The sequence below is a fragment of the Rhinolophus sinicus genome, linkage group LG09 (assembly GCF_036562045.2).
Source record: "Rhinolophus sinicus isolate RSC01 linkage group LG09, ASM3656204v1, whole genome shotgun sequence".
NCBI lineage: Eukaryota > Metazoa > Chordata > Mammalia > Chiroptera > Rhinolophidae > Rhinolophus > Rhinolophus sinicus.
The window spans coordinates 66,210,401-66,230,419 of record NC_133758.1 but is presented as its reverse complement, the minus strand read 5'-3'; the positions used below and the strand labels follow the sequence as shown (position 1 = coordinate 66,230,419).

At 38.5% G+C, this 20,019-nt stretch overlaps 1 protein-coding gene across 30 annotated transcripts in view; it reads right to left on the bottom strand.

Moving 5' to 3' along the window:
* NRCAM (neuronal cell adhesion molecule) overlaps positions 1 to 20,019 on the bottom strand; it is a 299,432-nt gene that overhangs the window by 149,492 nt on the left and 129,921 nt on the right. The window contains exon 1 of one of the 30 annotated variants that reach the window (XM_074340546.1): positions 15,264 to 15,369. The exons of the other annotated variants lie outside the window; for them this stretch is intronic. The gene's annotated coding sequence lies outside the window, so the exon portion shown is untranslated. Of the gene's footprint in view, positions 1 to 15,263; positions 15,370 to 20,019 lie in introns of those variants that run through there. 30 annotated transcript variants of the gene reach the window in all.

The window sequence follows — 20,019 nt, the reverse complement described above, 5'->3', positions numbered from 1 at the left end:
AATAAGTATAAATAAGGAAAAACAAATAAAATGTAAATAAGACATGTTTCCTACCATGAGGGATCTCAATCCACATGCTAATGGGAAAAGCAGAACTACCACCAACCACCGTAAGATACAGTATTGATAAAGCATTATGAGAACATAGAAGAAGGGGGCACCAAGGAAAGCTTTCTACAGGGAATAACATTTGAATTAAACCTTAAAGGTCGGTAGGAAGGGCATTCTGAGCAGAGGGAAGGGCAGGAGAAAAGGAATGGCAATGACAAAGTGTGTGATGTGTCCCCACTAGAAAGGCAATGAAGCTACAGGCACAGTGATGAAGGGGGGCGGGGAGCATGGCAAAAGGGGAGACTGGTGAGGTCACTTGGAACCAGAGTGCAAAGGGTCTTGAGCACCAACCAATTTATGGGTCTGGACTTGAACTTGAGAACAGTGCAGACGTATTGAAGGTTTTAGGCAAGAGGAAAGAACACTTGTCAGTAGTGTGGGTGAGAGTGGGTAGAGATCGGAAAGGGAGACTGTTGAGAGCATGTTTCAGTAACCAACACACAAGATTCTTGGTTTCTAGGGGTAACACCTGCCTCCTCCCTATGCCCCACCCCCAACAAAGGAGCACACCTTTGACTCCTCCTCAGGATGAATTAGAATAGAGATGAAATGCTGTTTTAGGGGTCAGAACACTGATTTGGCCATGATATCTGATATTATTGCACATCTTTTTATTTTATCATTGGAATCGTTTTATGATTTTTCTGTTGTCCTAATATGTGAGTTCACCTTTACAGATAGAAATTGATTAGGTCAACATGTGGCTATGGTCTCATTTCTCTCCCCTCCACTTAACCACCTTTCCTTCTTCCCACCGTTCTTTCCTCCAGCAGCTCAGCCTGCTTCTGGGCCTGCCTGGGACATGAGGCATGTGACTTAGCCCAGCACCATAACCGACAGTCAGGAAAACTCCCTCTATGTCCTTTTTCCTGTTGCTGGCTGTGGCCTTGGATCAGTCTGTCTCTTCACATTGCAGTGTTAATGTCTGACTCTGGTTTGTGCTTAAGGGAATCAGACCCTGTCTAACGGAGTACTTTGCTTTCAGGTCATTCAAGCAACCTTGTTTAGGCGACAGGAGACTGTTACCTCTTCCAGCCTATTGTAATAGAACTCTGCATTGGGACTCAAGAACAAAACCTCAGCTACTAATATGTTTTTCGTTCTCTTGTTTTGTCAATGTTCCCAGTACAAGTATCTCCTTTGGGGACTTCGTAGGCGGAGCAGAACGTACGCATTCTTGGGTCCCCTGGCCAAAACATACCATAATTCTTCATCTCCAAAATATCACAATAAGGTGCATATGCAACTCAAAAGGGTAGCGTGCTTCTTCCTTTTTTAAAAAAATTTATTTATTTATTTATTTATTTATTTATTTTAAATCACATTGTATGTTCACCACCCAGAGTCTTCTTCCTTCTTAAGCCTCTTTTAAAACAAAATTCGGTGTATGGTAAAATCAACAAAAATGTAGAGAGTGTTTTAGTTTGCTGAACCAAGTCCTTTGGGGGAATCTTCACCCTAACTGTTTGGCACCCCTCATTGTGTCTGAAGAAAGTGCCATGTTGCTGTGGAGCTATTGCAGAAACTCTGTGTCACAGACGACCGACCGGAGCCTGCAGCTAAATACAGGGGAGTGAATCAGTCAAAGGCACATGCCAATGAAATTGATTTTACTGTATTTTTACCTGGAAGAGACAAGAGAGCTAACATTTAATGGGCCACTACTATGTCCCAGACCCTGTGTGTATATTGCAGGTGGTGCACCAATTCTGTAAGTATCATTATTGTTTCGACACAGTGGCAGAAACTGAAGCATGGAGAGGCTGAGTGAATGACCTCGTCACAAAACTACCAAGGGGTACATCAGGATACAATACCACTTCTGTCCGAACCCAAAACTTGTGCTGCTTCTACTTCACCCCTTGGCTTTTGAGAGAGGACAGAATAAACTGGGAGTGGGGTGCTACTGAGATTTAAGGGGAGGGCAGCAGCAGAGGATGTTGTCAGCAAGACTGGTCAGACTGAGAGGAAGGAATTGAGGAAGCCAAGAAATAAGAGGATCAGGAAGGGAGGAGGGTGGTCCACAGGCTCAAAGCCTGTAGGAAAGATGCAAACAGGGAGAACTCAGCGGCAGTCAGAAGGAAGTCCCTGCAGGCTGAGCTGGTTAACACCAGCACCTCCCCGGGGACTGCGGGTTGTAGCTTTCAGTGACACCTAATTGCACTATCATTTCTATGCCCTATGCCCCTGTACCAAGTGCATTTTTTATTAATAACGCTTCACAAAAGAGGCAGTTATGAAAATACTACTGGTGTGGAAGATGATGTTTTTGAACATAAATTTTAAAGAAGAGTCACTGTGGTGTTTTTTTTATTAGTTTGAATAGTTTTTAGTATAATTCAACTCAGGACCAATTGTTCTGAAAAGAACACGTGTAGTTTTGCACAGATATGGTTTCCCATAGACATCACATGAGAAAATGATTTCATCTTTGCATATATGTATTATTGATAGGGCAGTGCCTCATTTTTAACCTCCCTGTGATGATTTAAACCCGCAAGCCTTTGCAAAGACCACCAAAAGACTATGTGTTAATTATATTACCATGTCAGCAATATGCCAAACATTTGCAGGGAATGAATTTTTGTTACGTTCATTACTCTTGCTTTGACAACTGTGTCAATGGGCTTTCATCACTCTGAAACACATTTAGGTCAACAGAATAGGGTAACACATCATTGCTAAGGACGACTTTTCCAATAACAAAGTGACAGTTTAATTTTTTTCTTAACCAAAATACAATCAACTTATCCTATTAAATAAATAAAACCAGTCCTAAGTCCAAAGGTCAAGAAAAGGTCTGATATAATTTAAAAGTAGCCTTCAGAAAAGATGAATAACATCTAGGCGAAAAATGTAAGAAACCCAAAGGCCACAGTACATACAATAAACCAATTACAATAAGAGTAATTCAATGTTACGTAAGTATAACATAAAAAAATTCAATAATTCAAGAAAATGAATACTTGCCTTAGCCACTCAGGGGAAAAAACACAAATCTCCCAATATTTTTAAAGTAAATTGAACTATTAATTGGTATGAATTTTTTGCAGGATTTTTAAAATGAGAATCTGTAACATTTAATATAACTAAAAATCTGTTATTGAAAATACTATTAGGTAAAAATTATCATCAAGCAAAACGCTCTAAATCTCATTTGGTTTGTACTCTCTGTCACAACTGTGAGGACATTAAAAATGCTCACTCTTTGGTTCCTGTGAGGTCGATTTGTAAAAACTGGTCTTATTGATGACATACCAAAGGGCAGATTACATTAAAATATCAAGCATCTGACCCCTCAAGCCAATTCTATTTTCAACTGTGACAATTGTTTCCTATTTACAACTCTTAAAAAGTAAGCATAGCTGAGAAATACTTTTTAGAAGATCAATTTTGAAAACCTTACATGCAACAATATATTTATACACCTGCACTATTATGTATTTATGTAGCATGCAAAATTGTTTTGTGCTTTTATTACCAGAAAATGATAGCAATTTACAAACTTATTTTTAATCTTTGTTCTTAACAAAGTTCAGTAGTATTAAAATCATGGACTAACCCCCAAACACTTCTTTTTTCTTAACTTCCTGTCTTTGACACGATCCTTGGACTGAATTTGGTGTCCATTCAGACTTATTAACTGGAGAGAAAAGGATAAACAAACAACCTTATTAAAATTGGCATTTATCTTTGGTTTCTCTGGGGTGTATGCCTGTCATCCAGTAGCCTAATTCAGCTTGCTATGGCAAAAAGCCAAAGTCATCTTGAAACCCAGTTCTCCCCATTTCAGCAGGCTATGAAAACATAATGTATTCCAAAAAGCAGACAGTATGGTCTGAAATAAAGCAGGTTCTCCGACTAATACCTCAACCAGATGGTGCCCAGAGGGGCTCACCTCCACCACCACCCGGCTGGCTGGTGTTCCAGGGACACAAGGCCCACAGGCCAACCCCCATTTTAGCATCAAATTCAGCCTTGCAAGACCAGTCAATTTGTTGGGACTTGGGACAAACTCCATGACTGCTGTAATGTCAGGATGGGAGCAAGGTTGATGGGATCCATTCTAATGAGAAACTGGCAGATGAACCAACATGCACCATGTTTTACCTTTCAGAGAAAGGAAACCAATGATTCCTTGATAAATCAAATTAAACAGATTGAAGACTGACCACATCCAGAAGCTTATGACTGTTTCCAGTGACATCATCATTTGCTACCTCGTAGACTGGAGCAAACATCCAATAATGAGCAAATTACATTGACCTATGGCAGGTTGGATATATGCCATCTTCCTGCCTTTCACTGCACTGGCAATCATCTTATCACATACATTATTGTAACATTTTATGGTACATAGTGCATGGCATATTTCATGGTTTTATAGACAAAATTACTAGAACTATCAATAGAAGCCGAGCAATCCAGTGTGCAGTATGGCCGTCTACCAAAGGGCCATGCCCCTCTCTGTCATGTACAGTGGTTGTGGGCAGAGGCTACTGCCTGGGGCCCACATTTCCAGCTCCCCTTTTATCTGGGTGAGACCAGGAGGTGTAAGAGAGCGTTACTTCTTTGCCCAGATAGTTTCAGAAGCAAGTGTCTTTTCCACCCATCTTATCTTTCCCCGGATGGCTGGATATGGATGCCCAGTGTGACTTTGGAAGTCACATGGCATGGCCTCTGACAGCGTAGGTCCCCAAAGGGTATGAGGAGAGGCCCCTCCAGCACTAGCTTGTTGCATGAGGAGGAAAGGAACTGTAATTCAGTGAAGCTTCTATAGTCTGGGGGCTCGTTACACCAACTAGCTCTGCCCAATCTAATTGAATCAACATGTCATAAACATAACAGAAACCTTTTTCTGTGTCTTAATCTAAAAGGAACTGATTTACTTTAAAAATATTAGTGTATGCAGAGCAGTACAGCAAAAGTAATGAAAGGATATTAAATAAGTCCTATTAAAGACAAAGTAATAGTGTTTACTTCTCCTAGGGAAGAAAAAGTGAAATTAGGCTAAATTGTTAAATTGTCAGTAAATATATGAAGGTCCTAAGAATTTTATATAGCAGATAGTGGGAAACTATTTTTTGACTTTACTAAATATAAGCCCAACAAATATAGAAGATTTACATGGTGCTATATAAAATAACTGTACTTAGCACATGGGGGAAGATTGAAAATAGTTTCTCAGAGAACTTGGTTCAGTGGGTATAGACAGGCAGGACCTGGAAGCCCACTTTTCTACTAGGCAGCCCAGGTGACTCTGGTGCAAGTGGCCATGGGCCACACCAGTAGCGACCTGGGGAAGAATATCTCTGGGACAATGATGGGAAACAGTGAAAGACGCCACGTGTGAGGCTGTCAAATTCTTTCCTAGAAGAAAGTAAAACTGGGAAAGTTTCTCATCTACAGGGTAGAAAACACACTCTGTCAACAAACATTACAGAGCTCTGGGAATCTAGACAAGTAAGACATGATCCCAGTCCTTAAGCAGCTCAGTCTTTCGAGAGTGACTGTGAATATATATCAGTGTGTGTGTGTGTAGAGGAGGTGGTGACGGGTGATGAGGAGAAAGAGGAAACAAAGATGGCCTCTGGGCTGGAATTGGGGAGATGAGCTCGCATGGATGGAGGGCAGATGTGCCCCAGGGGACCCCAGGTTCCCCAGTCTCCCCTGGGCATCCTTGTCCTGGAACACAGTCTCCAGATAATGTTACCACCAACTAAGACACTGAATGGAACAGAAGAAGGGAGGCACCCAACACTATTCAAGAAGCAAAAGCAGTTCACATTTACACATTTTACATATTGAACTTCATGTACAGTGCTGGGAAGAAAACCTGCTAAGGCAAACAAAAAAGGTTTCATAAAACCACAGAGCTATATGGGGAGTTATTGTTTAATGGATAGTTTCAGTCTGATGGTGAAAAAGTTCTGGAGAGGGATGGTGGTGATGGTCATGCAACAATGTGAGTGTACTTAATATCACTAAACTGTACACTTGAAATGGTTAGAATGGTAACTTTTATTATATCTATCTATCATCTATCTATCATCTATCTATCTGTCTATCTATCTATCTATCTATCTATCTATCTATCTATCTATCTATCAATCATCTATCTATCTCCTATCTATTTGCCAAGATAAAAAAAAGAACATGGCTATAGATTTCCTTCTAACTCTATAAGTTAATGAATATAATGGGATATTTGCATGGAAAAAAATTCAACTTACACCTTACACTATCCCATTAATACTTTGTGTCCCTGAAAAGTAAGGAAAAATTAATTTATTCAACCAATATTTCATGAACCACTACTATGGGCCAGGCACTGTTCTAAGCACTGAATCTACAGTGGTGAACAGAACAGAAAAAGGCCTGTCCTCATAGAGCATTTATTTATTCTTTCCCTCATACACTCAACAAGTACTTATCAAATGTCTATCACTTGCCAAAATATGCTGGGCACCAGAAATACAATGGTGAAAAACAACAATGAAAACATCAGTAAACCAGATCCTTCCTTGCCCCCATGAAGCTTATGGTCGACTGCAGGAGACAGATATTGACCAAATAATCAGAGAAATGAATCTAAAATATCAACTGAAAAGTCACCAAGCAGAGATGTGTGGAGCTCCTGGAGTGTGTGGTGATGGGAACTGTCTTAGGCAAGGAGGTCAGTCTTTCTGAAAGAAATGGTGAGATCTGAGGACGGGGATGGAAAGGGAGATGTGGCCTTGGCCGAGCAGAGGGGAAGGGTGAGCAGCCCCAGTGAAGATGGAGTAGAGGTGGCGGCCCGACCACTCACAGCCCTGTCGAGTTTCCACTCTTCACCTAAGGGCAATGGGAAGCCATTGACGTACTGTAAGGAGGATGGGGTGGGAGAGGGATAATTTGATCAGAAATAATACTTATTCTGCTGCTCTAACAATTTAAAAATGACCAACTGAAAATGAGGGCAATAATTACAAGTGAATTCCCATATACTCATAGTTATAAAAATAGGTGAAACACTTTGAAGCTTTCAGATGAAAGATAGTCTTTAACATATCAAAGAACTATCATGATCAAATAAAAAATTATAAACATCACTCCAATTTTTAATTCTCTAGTGTTGATCAAAAGACAGGGTCTCTTAAGTTTCTATTTTATAATCTACTAATGAAGCTGAATTTCATTAAAAGTGAGTGAGCTGAATTTGCAAGCCTGGTAAATTAAATTGCCCACACTTGATTAATACTGTTTAAAGTGGATACTTCAAGAGGACAAAACAAACAAACTGACACTGTTTGATCAAAAAAATTAAGTGTATTAAAACATCATAAAATATGATTACTTGGCATCTTTCATTAATTAACATATACGGTGACAACAGGACACTTAAACTAAATGTTGTACTAATTTAATTAATATTTAAGAACTTGAACAAAGGATCCAACACAGAGACAGCCTTTCTTCGTTTAAATATGGCATTGATACTAATATATACTGTTGAATGGGGGAAAAAAATCCGACTAGCATAGGGCCGTGTACTAAGAGCAGAAACATAAGGTAAAAAGAAAACTTCACCTTCTGTATATAATCAGGTGAGTCATATGCTCACTATTTTCATTTGTGCAGATTTTAAAATTCAATAAGTAGGTGACAGACATTTATGTATTTCGAATTCTGGCTAAAAATAGGGGTAGGAACTATCAAACTTGTAATTGTGTAGTGAGCTCATCTGACCTCTGAACAGCACAGTACTTTCCAGACTATATCAAAGTTCAGGCAAGTTGTACAGACTTGGCTCATATAATCTGCACCATTCACCTTTTCACCAGATTGTCATATATACAATCCAGATCTGTCAATTCGTTGTTGTGCTTAAATTACCTTAAGGTGGCAATGTTTATAGCCAGAAGAATGCCCCCAAGGATGCTTTAGCTAAATTTTATTATAAACTACCAAAGCCGCTTGATGGCATAGGTCCTGGGAACTATAGCTTATTTGCAGAGGCCTCTAGTCCCATCACTTTCTGACATTTAGTCTTACAAAGATCTTAATTTTAAAGTTCCATCTGACTCAATTTAAAAACTAGTTAATTTTATTTTTTATCAATTTACACTTTGGTGTGACCAATTTTAATACACATGGGTCTAAAACGTTTTTAAATTTCATGTGCAATATTCCTCTGATTTTTAAAGCAAAGTTTTAAAGGCCCAATTAAATCACCTTCTGGTATCAAAACTGTCATTCATATTCCTAGCAGATGTTACAAATAATAAGTGAGATGTACAAAAAGGGATAAAAGTGCAGTAAATCCGATTTAGGAAAAGTAAAGGAGAATGAATGCCTTTTTAATCACAAATAAAATTTGGCTGTGCATTTTTTGTTGTTGCTGGCAATAAAGAAATAATATTATAAAGATGAAATGAAAGAGGTCTGAAAAACTTCCAAATATTTGGATAAAGACTAGGCATTTCTTTTCTTTTTTACTTCCAGTATTCAAAGTTGGCATGTCATTTTTGCTTCAAAATTCTCTTTTGATGTTCTAATTTTCTAGTTTCTTCTTGCTACAGACATGAACTCACAAGCAGTCCCCTCACTGTTATTTTTCCTCACAGCTTCCTGAGTAACTGCCATGCTCACTGAACTGAATTTGAGGTCTTCTCATTATACTGCTCTGGATGGGAAAAGAAGTGCACCACAACAGAAACAAAATAAAATGGGCTCTTAACACGGTTTGATGTAGCTTCAGTGATGTTTGTCCTGTGTTTTCCACAATATTGATTGGCACTTGGAACCTCCTAAAGAGGATTTTGTCTCCATTTCTCAGTTGTCAATGCAAGCACTGATTTTCCATTTTAGTTATATTAATTTTTTGAACCAAGGGGAGTTTTATGAGCATAAACATATAAAAGCAAAGAATTTAAACAGGATTGAAATGATGCCCTCAGAGGACCCCACTCACACCTAAGCCTACCATTACAGATTTCTCCATCGCAGCACCTGAGCAGAGTGGTCGAATCCTGGCCAATACCAAAGTGGCTTTGGGAGTCTTAAATCTCTGTTCTCTAAATCAGTTTCCCAACTTGAAAATTTGGAACTGTGGTCTCACAGAAATCTGGAATACTGTTAGTTCAGTTCATTAACTAAAGTTAAATGCAAATATGAAACTGTCCATTTAAAAACAGGTCATCTTTAATGCAACATGACCTGTACTAAATAAGCCATTATTTCTAAATAAAGCAATCAAATTATGAACTCAATAGCTTACCAGGTGACATTAGGCAAATGACTTCCGGTCTATATACAAAACAGGGTTAATAATCCTGACCTATGTCTTCAGGTCTCTGCGGACATTCATTTAGGCATTGTCTAAGTGCTGTATAAGTCTTACTGATGTTATGAGAGCCTGGTTTTATTGTCATCAGAATGACACCATCATAAAAGGAATTCAGAGGTTTAGTCAGAGGTGAAGTAACAAAGCAAGGTCTATGCTAATACAAGTGTCCTCTGACCTTGGATCACTGAGCTTGAAAAATCACACAGATCAGAATGTAAATGAAGTTTGCATTTTCAGAGACACATAGTTTTTGTTAATTTGTTTCCTATTCAATTCCTTTGCTTTGAAAATCATTACGTTGGATGCAAAACAACCATCTGTAATTTCCACCACTTTTCTTTTTGGCATTATTCTCATTGCTATTCCCAACATCATTTGCATTAAAGCATGACATTGGAGGATCCAAGGCCTTTCTTTCTGAATCAGCTACGTGGGACACCCAGGAAACACGCCTGTCAGTAGTCATGGGCTGTGTAGGCACTAAACTTCTTTCATTTTTAAGGTTTTTTTATTGTGTGATCTCCGGACTTTCATTACGTTTAGAGAAAGTAAGTTCTCTTTCCCCAGTTCAATTTCCACAATTCGTTCATTGATTTAACAAATAGTTATTGAGTGTCCTGTAGGTACCAGGCACTGTCCTAGGTGCTGGAGACGGCAGTGAATAAAAAAGACAAATCCCTGCTCTCCCATAGCTTATATTGTGGGTGAAAACAAACAGTAAGCAAAATAAATCAGTAAATAAATACAATGTTACAATGAAAAAATAAAGTGCAAAGTGCAAAGATGTGGAAAGGCTACAATTTAAAATATGGTGTCAGGGGAAAAAACCTCCTTGAGAAGGTGTGATTTGAGTAAAGATTTGAGAGACTTGAGTGTGACAGCCATTGGGGACAGCCTTGCAGGTAAGGTGAGGGTGCCAGGCAAATGAAAAAGCCCTGAGGTCGGAGTCTGCATGTTTGAGAACAGCAGGAACGTCAGGTGGCTGAAGGGAGAGAGCAGGGGAGGAAAGTAGGAGATGAAGCCCAAGAAGGAATGAGGTAGCAGATGACGTAGGGCTGGTGCATTGCTGCAAGGCCTCGCACTTTCACTCAGTGAAATGGGAAGCCCATGAGGGGTTTGAGCACAGCAGAGACATGATCTGACTTCCATTTTAAAGGCCGAACAGGCTGAAGGGGAACAAAACTGAGACAGGAATACCACATAAAACGTTACTGCAATAGTTCAGAGCAGATATTAGTGGCTTGATCCAGTGAGGGCAGCACATGGGTAGAGTTTCACAGCCTTTAATTATTAATCACATCCTTCTTCTTCATCTAGCTGTGGTTTCTTAGTTGAATTACTTCACTCTATGAGAAAGTATTTTTTTCTTTAAAGCCTTCCCTTCTACCCCTTTCCTGTCAATAATATTACTTTCCCTCTCATCAGACTCTCGTAGAAACGATCAAAACATACCACATTTGGATTTAGTCAAATCATCAAGTAAACTGCTCTTAAAAGATAAACTGAGGCATATTAAAAAATTTTAAGAGTTTATTTGAGGATAAATCTATTTGGATCAGTCAGCATCCAATCTAACAGAGAGAAAGGAGCTCTGAGGAGCTGTACAAAATGAAAAGGGTTTTATAGGCAGTTGGGAGCTGGAACAAGGAAGCTAGACTAGGCAAAAGAGTGGGTTGGTTATTACGAAGTTACTTTCCTTTAGGGGAGAGCAAGGGTGTATCAGGTAGATTGCCCAACTCGTACTGATTAGCTGGTTTCAGATTCCGTTTCTAAGGAGCAAAAATTGTAATTAAGTCTCAGTTTGGTGACGTGACTGACGTGGGGCTTAGCATAAGTGACTCCTTTTTATGTCTGTTGTCTTGCTTTTAACACTACTCTCAAAAAGCACAAATGACTTGATAGGGTTCTATCGAAGTTCTCAGTAAAGACACCTGCCACTCTTCAGCAGGCTGCATTACAGTAGAGATGGCTGCAGAGTGAAAGTCTCCCTCTGAATAGGGCTGGGAGGTGAGGAGTGATTGCACTGGGTATAGATGTCTGCCATGAGGCCAACAGCTTCGATTTGCAGTAACCTCCACAAATCCCCTTGCATTTTGAATTAATTAAGTTCCACTAGGAGTGCACGAAAACATTTTTTGAAGCAAATTATCATCCTGTTTTTACATGCTCTTGTGTCCATATAACACCAAAGAAATGCTCACTGCCTTTTAAACTCCTGTATGTGTAAAATTTAGTACTTTAAAAAAAATCTTTAGCCACAGCCACCATAATCAGACACCACGTACTGGGCAAGACTAAGCCCCGAGTTCTGCTTGCCAAAATAAGAGCAGACATTCCCTTGGCCAAACAGAAAAGAGGTGCTGCATTTAAGCACAAGTCCATGTACTCTAGGAGGGCAGTGGCAATGACTACCACCCAAAGAGAAGATTCTAGAAATGGCCCTTGTGGGAAAAGGAGGAAAACACATTAGTCTTTTCAACCAACCTAGAAGAAAGGTTCTTAGCAACTTCAGGACCAATGGTGAAGGAAGAACGTAGAACCAGAGAGTTCTTGGATCACCATGGCGTGTTCTCTAGGTCGGTGGAGGTCCTTACTCTTTATCTGGGTTCATGTTTTTGCAGAATAAGAATGAGAATTTCCATTCTGTAAATAAAGTGATATATGACCTTTATTAATGGATTCTTATTTTAAAGAAATTATCTCTCTTTTCTTTATTTTGGGTGACTTACCAGAAAAAAAAACCACACCTTTTGACATTTAGAATAAAAAGTTATTTTTCCTGAGCTTGGGGTCCTACCCTGGGCCCTAGTTCTTCCAAGTAACTGCCTGTTCCTGCATCTGCCTCAGGGCCTCACTCCGTGACACATCGGTGACATCTTCTGTGGTTGTTCTGTCCAAAATGGCAACCTATAGTCGACCCCCATCTCTTGTCCCTGCTTTGTTTTTCTCCTTAGCACTAATCACCATGTAACATATTACATAGTTTATTATTTTGTTTGTTGATTCCTGCACTAGAACACAGGTTTCATGAGTACAGAGATTTTGTCTGCTTTTGTTCATGCTGTATTCCTAGTGCCTAGAACATGGCCTAACACAGAGAGAACATCAATAAATATCTATTGAATGAATGAATGAATTCCACAGAGTGATCAGAAAATAATCTTAACTTGAAATGTTACACTGAAAGGACCAATTTTGGCTAGCACATGCATAGAAAGTATTTCTGGAAGGATACACAGAGACTGGTAATAGCATTGACCTTCAGGGAGGACTCAAGGAGGAGAAATTTATATATCATCTCACAGCGGAATGTACTATTCACATCTCTAGATCACTAGAATTTTTTTTATTATCACTCAGAGATGTCTGGGTGATATGAATTATGGGCCATTTCAAGTTGTTTTGTATATCTTCATTTAAAAAGTTAACCACATAATATGTGTAAAAATCGACACATAAACATATACAATGTGTTTGATGAGACATGCAAAGCTATGACAAAAAGATACATCTAATAACTCTTCTACTTTTTGAGTGCTCAGAGGTCCATGCATAACAGGATTAACAGATTTAGCTTGAGTGGTATGTGGGTACCAAAGGCAAATATAACTAAAGGACTTCCCAATAACCAGGACACTGAGCACTGAAGAAGGAGGCAGAGAGGAATGCATTCTTACAGCTTTGTTTATATTAGGTTGGTGAAAAGTAATTGTGGTGTAAAAGGTTAAAATTGCAAAAACCACAATTACTTTTGCACCAACCTAGTACTAACAGCAGGGTAGCGACTATTTCAATGGGGCCAAGTCTTGTAAGGCATTTCAGTTTTCATTTGAATTTCAGGGTAAGGCTATCTAGTATCCATAATGAGATACTGAGGAAAATGAAACAAACCATGAAAACCAAAAAACAGTCAGGAAAGTCAGAGAGAGCTGTGTTGACAAAGTAGTAGAATTAAACCATAAGTGCATAGTTATTTAAAGAGTAAGAAAATTCAGAATGAAAAGAAGGCAGACATGTCAAGTGAATGCAACGTGAAATAAATATTATTCTCAACATAATTTAGGTAAACAAGAGACCTAATCTATTTGTAATATAATGGGAAGATTTATAGATATGGTAGTCTATTTTCTGGAAATGAAATGTAATACTAAGTTTGGGAAAGGTGCCCTTGAGTCCTAGTTGTAATTAACAGTGGCCTGTGGTGACGAAGCGTGGCAAATTTCTCAAAAGAAACCAGGGACAAGGCAAAGAAAGAAGCACTGACTAAAGGGATAGAGACTTGTTTTGATGGAGAGAAAAGGAAGGAAGCATGAACCTCATGAATCACGTTGCCCTTACCCCACAATTCTTTTAACATTACTCAGTTGTTTGTTTTGGTATCTTTTCTCCCTTTTCTCTCACTCCCTTGATTGTTCCACTTTACAACCAATGGCTTCGATTTCATTTTTAATCTACCTAACACCAGCTGTTGCCAGAGCCTTCCTATTAAAGAGCTTAGTTCAAATAGTCTGATCTTTAAAGCAAACATCCAACACAGAGAGACAACGGCGTTCTGGAAGGAGTACTAGCCAGAACGCTGCGTCAGAACTCAGCTCTGCGGTTCCGAGCTGGCCAGGTTGGGGTGCACTGCTGAAGCTTGCTGAATCTCACTTTTCTCATCCTTAAAACGGGAATAATGAGGCCTGCCTTTCTGCAGAAAATAGTTAAGAGGATCAGACAAGAGCATGCAAACTGAAACGTACTATATACAAATGTAAGTTAATTTTATGGTGATTTTTATGCTATTTTACTATCATCAATGGAAAATCTGAACATAAAGAGAAAACTGCCCCAGGAAAATAGCAGAATGTCCTTGGATACACTTGCTCTATGTCCAGCTGTAAAAAGTCAGATAATGGATATTTTTAGGGGTGTTTTCAAGGATGCAAAACTTTGTTGCATTAGTATAATCACACCATGTTTCATTTCATGAGGTTCAAAAAACTGAGACATTGAATATAATCTTACAGGTGGTCTTTGAAGATATTTCATGAGCTACAGATAACAAATCCAATTATGGCATTCAAAAATAAAAAGTGCCCCTAATCCTGCTTTTATCATCCTCTTGACCACTAGATTCTCTGGAATATAGGAGAATGAAGACAGAAAACTTGGGGGAAACTCTCAAGTTAGTACAGAGAGAAAGAAAACAGAATCCTCTTTTTAATCAAAGAGGCAAATGGATAAAGCTTATACCACACATTGTGCACAAAAGTACTGCATTACAATAATTAAAAAAACAAACAAAAAAACCCCAGAAACACAGCAGATAAGTGAGAATAAGATTTGGCTCTAAAATTATTTTCAAGTAATATAAAAATGGCCCATGAGACAGCTAAGAACAAGTATCTATACACAGAATGACAAAATACATTTAAATTACATGTTAACATGCTCTGTTGGTACACCCTTACAGCAAATATAAACCTACTAGCATTTGTTTTTCTTTACACTGTTTTCATTTGACGAGTAAAAATACTTGAACTAAATCTGACTGTCATTGCCCTGCCCAAGTCCATCTTTTAAGTGTTTAACAAGCTACGTGAAAGATACTAATTTTTTATTCAAACCCCACTAACCAGATCAGCACACTAAATAAAATAAAATCAGTGAACAGAGAACATATGTTTGAGACAAGCCTTTACGATTGGAATACACCTCTAATTTGGGCTTCGGTTTTAAACAGATCATTAAAATGATACCTGAGATGGGGAACAAAAATCAATCAGCCCCGTAAGCAGTCAAACATCACTTCCCTCTGTACAGAAATAAGCACAGATGTTACCTTACAAATGAAGTTATCTTATTGCTTCCCATTTCCTTCTAGTAGCAAAAGGAAAATCTTTAACAAAGTGCCCATCCCAGCACATTTCTGCAGATAAAACACTGGCAACTGAACCCTGCTGTGGCCGGACCACGTGCAGTAAAATGGTAAAGTCCTCTGACAGCCAATCCAAAGCTGCTCAGACCTCTGGGGCCTCCCCGGGTGATCAGCCTGGCTTTGTGACAATACAATAGGGGTTAAACATCTCCTCGTATCCATTTAAAGGCAACAGAAATCTGTTTCGTTGCTCAAAATTATTTAGCAAAATACACAATAGGTTCTGGCTTGGTAAAATCACTGTTTTGAGAAAAGAGCTGCCATATTCTCACCTATTGGGGGACAATATAAGCTGTTACATAATGTCTTCTTTTTTTAACCTGGTATTAACGCAAAATAACATTTTAGAATTCCTCTCTGGTCGTCCTTTATTCTTTCTCTACAGGACACAGTAACTGCTCGAGACGGGCCTGTTTATTTCAGCACCAGAAACAAAACATACATAACCTGCCATCCATATAACTCACAGGGAGGATTTCTGCCCTTTTCCTTTCATGGTTGCCTAGAAACTCTATTTGCTTCATTTAAGTTAATGGGAGATCTTAGCAAAAATAAACATCATAACTATTTTCCTTTGTCTCTTTTCTCCTACCAATTTATTTCTCAATTTCATTCCTCTTTGGGGCTTCTATAATATCCACTGTCAGTATTTACCCATCCAAGCTGTAAAAACTTTTAAATGTTGATTATTATTATTCGTGTAAGTCAGATCTTACTGATACATAAGTACACAAATAATACTAATAATAAATAGTGAACAGGTATTTTCATTAGCGTTCTAAGTGCATCAGAGTTATGTTGCATGTTTAGAAACCTAAAGAAAGTAATGCAAGGTGTTCTAAGCCGTAGTTCTAAGATTTATAGTAAGATCTCACTGTTGGCATCGCTACGAGTCTGAAGCCACCAGCTTTTGCTTGCATTTCTAATGATTATTTTTTCAAGCTTTAAGGTTCTCTGGAAAAACGTGAAGAGAAGCAGGTTTACAAGTCATTCTCCAGCTGTGACTCAAGTTTAGAAAGTGTCTATTTACTCTATTTTTCAATTACAGTTGTTCACCTCCTAGGAACAAACCTAAAAATGTATTCCACATTGAGGTCAGTGATTGTCACAAATACTGGGTAGATCTATTTCTTTGAAGCTCTTTTCAGCACTTCTTAAGGCCTGCCTAAAATAATGCTTTTCTTCACAAAAGCACAAGAAACATGTAACATCATCTCCTTCAAAGCATATTGTCAGGAGAGCCACGGTAATCACAGCACAGGACCTCTGACACCCACCAAGGAGGGGCAGCAGAGAATCCTGACTGGGCCCTTACTAGTATATCCCAATTAGCTCTGAATTTGCTAACGGAAACTTGAAAAATATAAAATAATTTTCTGATTTATTTTTTACTCTCTTAAAATATAAAACAGGTATGGGGAAGAGCCTTTGAAGACATCGCCTCCTGCTTACATCTGCTGCTCTGTGTATGTGTTAGTAGGAGTACCAGCTGATAGGAAACAGAAATAACCAGCTGCCCAGGTCACCAAAATGGCACACACTGCTGGTAACAAGTCACGCTAGAGAGTATGACTGTACCTGTTACCCCTTTCGGTATTTTCCAATCATTTCTTTGGCGTGAATTTAAAAACGTACACATTCTGACTGGGAAGTAGAATGTGCCTCTGTTTTTCTATGATTATGTATTAACAACACCGTTTCCTCATCAGCTATCCCCACAGGTATACAAACGGCTCATGCATCAATTTGAAAGAAGGCTGTATTTCAAAGAACAGTGTAAGGACGACTTAAAATGGTGCTTTAAACTGTGATTGTGTTCTGAACAGGAGGGCTGAGCGGAGGGGAGGCGAGCCTGGTTACGCAGCGGGACCGACGGCCTGATCGGAATTCTTTCAGCGCCGCGTCACTGCAGCCACGCAGCCTCTCAACACTAGATGCTTCTGCAGGCCCGTGTCTCGCTCTGCCCCCACTGTGACCTGTTCCTTTTCAACAGCGTTACTCAGTGGGCTCTCAAAACATGTTTCGGTACACGGAGGTGCCGAGTGTAATAGGCTCCTTGAATTCCATCATCGAGTCTGTCATTTTATGACAGAAATTGGTATTGCCCCCCTTGAAAACAGTGCCATTGGGACGGCCCTGCCGAAGAGGGCACTTGGAAGTAATTCTTTCACCTGGCAGTGATTTTTATTAAGAAAAGTTCAAGTTGACAGCTGCTACTTCCATAAAAGCAGCTGTCTTCGAAATGTCATTTTGGATATTCCATTTTAAACTCAGGCTATGGACCCACTATCCTGTTTAATGCATCATTCTCAAACAGGCAGCTCCATTTGGGAGGCCAGGTGAGGCAACTTGTGGCAGTGAAGTGTACATCCTGCTTTCTGTTTCCCATGTGCAAGATTGTCCACACTTACCCATTTCTGGCATATAACTGATTTTCTACATGCTGTGACCTGGTACCCACTTTAACTTAAGTACATAAGAATATTTGATGTGCTTTTTTACAGATATAATTCTTCATTTAAACCTAAAATTATGTGCCTAATTTTTGATTAAAATAGATCCAATCTGAAATTTTCAGTTAAAAAACATTACTTTCTATACAAATTTTATAGTTCTAAATATATTATAATATACAGAGGGTGCCCAAAAATATGTATACAGATTTTAAGAAAGGAAAACTATATTAAAATTGTAATACTCAATATACACCAATAACAGGAGATGAATACAAGTCACTTTTGACTTCTGCAATTAAAGGAGGTGCTCAAAGTGGTTACCATCAACATCCAGACATTTCTGATTACGGCGAACTACTGCATGAGCAACATTGAGCAAAGTGTCCACTTGTATACATGTTTTTGGCACCCCCGGTAGGCGTAAAATAGTCACTCTCTGTGCCTCAGTGTCCTCATTTGTAAAATGAAGATAATGTAGGACCTTCTTCATAAAGTTGATATGAGAATTAAATAAGTTAATATTTGTAAATCACTTAGAACAAAGCCTGGCACATAGCAGATGCTGTGCAAGTGTTTGTATTAAATAAATAAAAATAAATCAAGCACCATCTAAGAATTACAAAATGAGCAAATGATTCTTTCCGGCATGCTTCCAGAATGGAAGCATTCTACCCTGAACTATTAGTCTATCCCCACAAGCTCACAGGCACCAATGGGCCTGTTTCTGAAAGCTGCAGATCTGCATGGTAGAGGCAAGTGAAGTGCCATGTCATTTGGTGAAAGTGTCACAAGAGCCATCTGTTTCTGTAAATACAGTATAGAGACCCAGGATGCCCACAGATGATATGATGGCACAGCAGACTGGCATCCTATTGCTTTTTCATAATTTACTGACAGGCAAAATGCCACGATTCTAGAAAGGTGTTGTGATGCTGAGTTAAAGAGGAGACAGAGAGAAACAGTTTTGAAGATAACTGGTACACTTTGAAATATTTCAAGAGAACAGAGGGCTTGGTTTTCTTTCTGAACCAGTACACCATCACAACAAAACATTCATTAATTCTCAGCTCCTCTTTTTCTCAAACCCCATCTCCCTCCCACTCCTGCCCCACCTTATTTACAGTATATACATCTATGTAAATATATATGTGTGTGTGTGTGTATATATATATATATATATATATATATATATATATATATATGCAATATATTGCAAACCACAGTTTTTAAAAAAGAACCCTGTTATTACAGTGAAGAATAATTCTGTAAGAAAATAATTTTTCAAATGAAAGTGATCAAAACACTGAACACCTTTAACAAGAGTACTAAAATGAGCCAGAAATTCTTGAACTCAGTGTCCTTGCAGCACTTTTATAGAGAGTTCCTTTATGGCAATTCATGTATGTGTTAATATATTAAACACCATGCATTTTGTTAAAAACATATGTCCAACTGCATTGTATGTACAGTCTTTTTAGTCATAATTGTCTTTACATACATGAAAATTTATCAGACAATTCAAAGAATATAATAGCAACAATGTAATCATAACTGAAATTTGGAAGGACATAACAACAGGGATAGAAATGAGAAGAAAGAAATAGGAGGTAGTAAGGAATAGAAAACATGTTAAGGATCAAACCATATGAAATTGACATTTAGGAGGTCAAAAAAGATCCAACATCAGTAATTTCATATGATTCAACCTAACTACTTGCCTGGGACTCCCCAGCTCCAGTAACATCCAAATTATTCAACAGAAATGTAGCCCAACTTCCAAGAGCAAATAAGTTCCATTTCCATCACTTGTCTAAAACAAGCCTCAATGCCATTGGCTGTTTCAGTTGCTATACTCGATGACCTTGACCTCAACAAACACACATTGTTCAAGTGTGTTCAACTGTTGAATTTTTTTGAAATTTTTACTACCTCTTCTTAACTAAGTTCTCTCTCTCTCCCCCTTTTTCTAGATTCAGTCTCCCCTGAATATATCTCTGTATAAGAATATACTGCATTTTTCAAAATGACTTTACTTCTGACATCTAAAACCTCACTTGAATAATTCATTCATAAAAAATAAAATAGAGGTTTCATACTTCTACTCTGACAAAATTCACCAAAATCACCCTAGCTAGAAGAGATCTTTTTAATCACATATTTTCAAATCTTTTCTGAATTGTAAAAATCTACTACCTCTTAGAAAA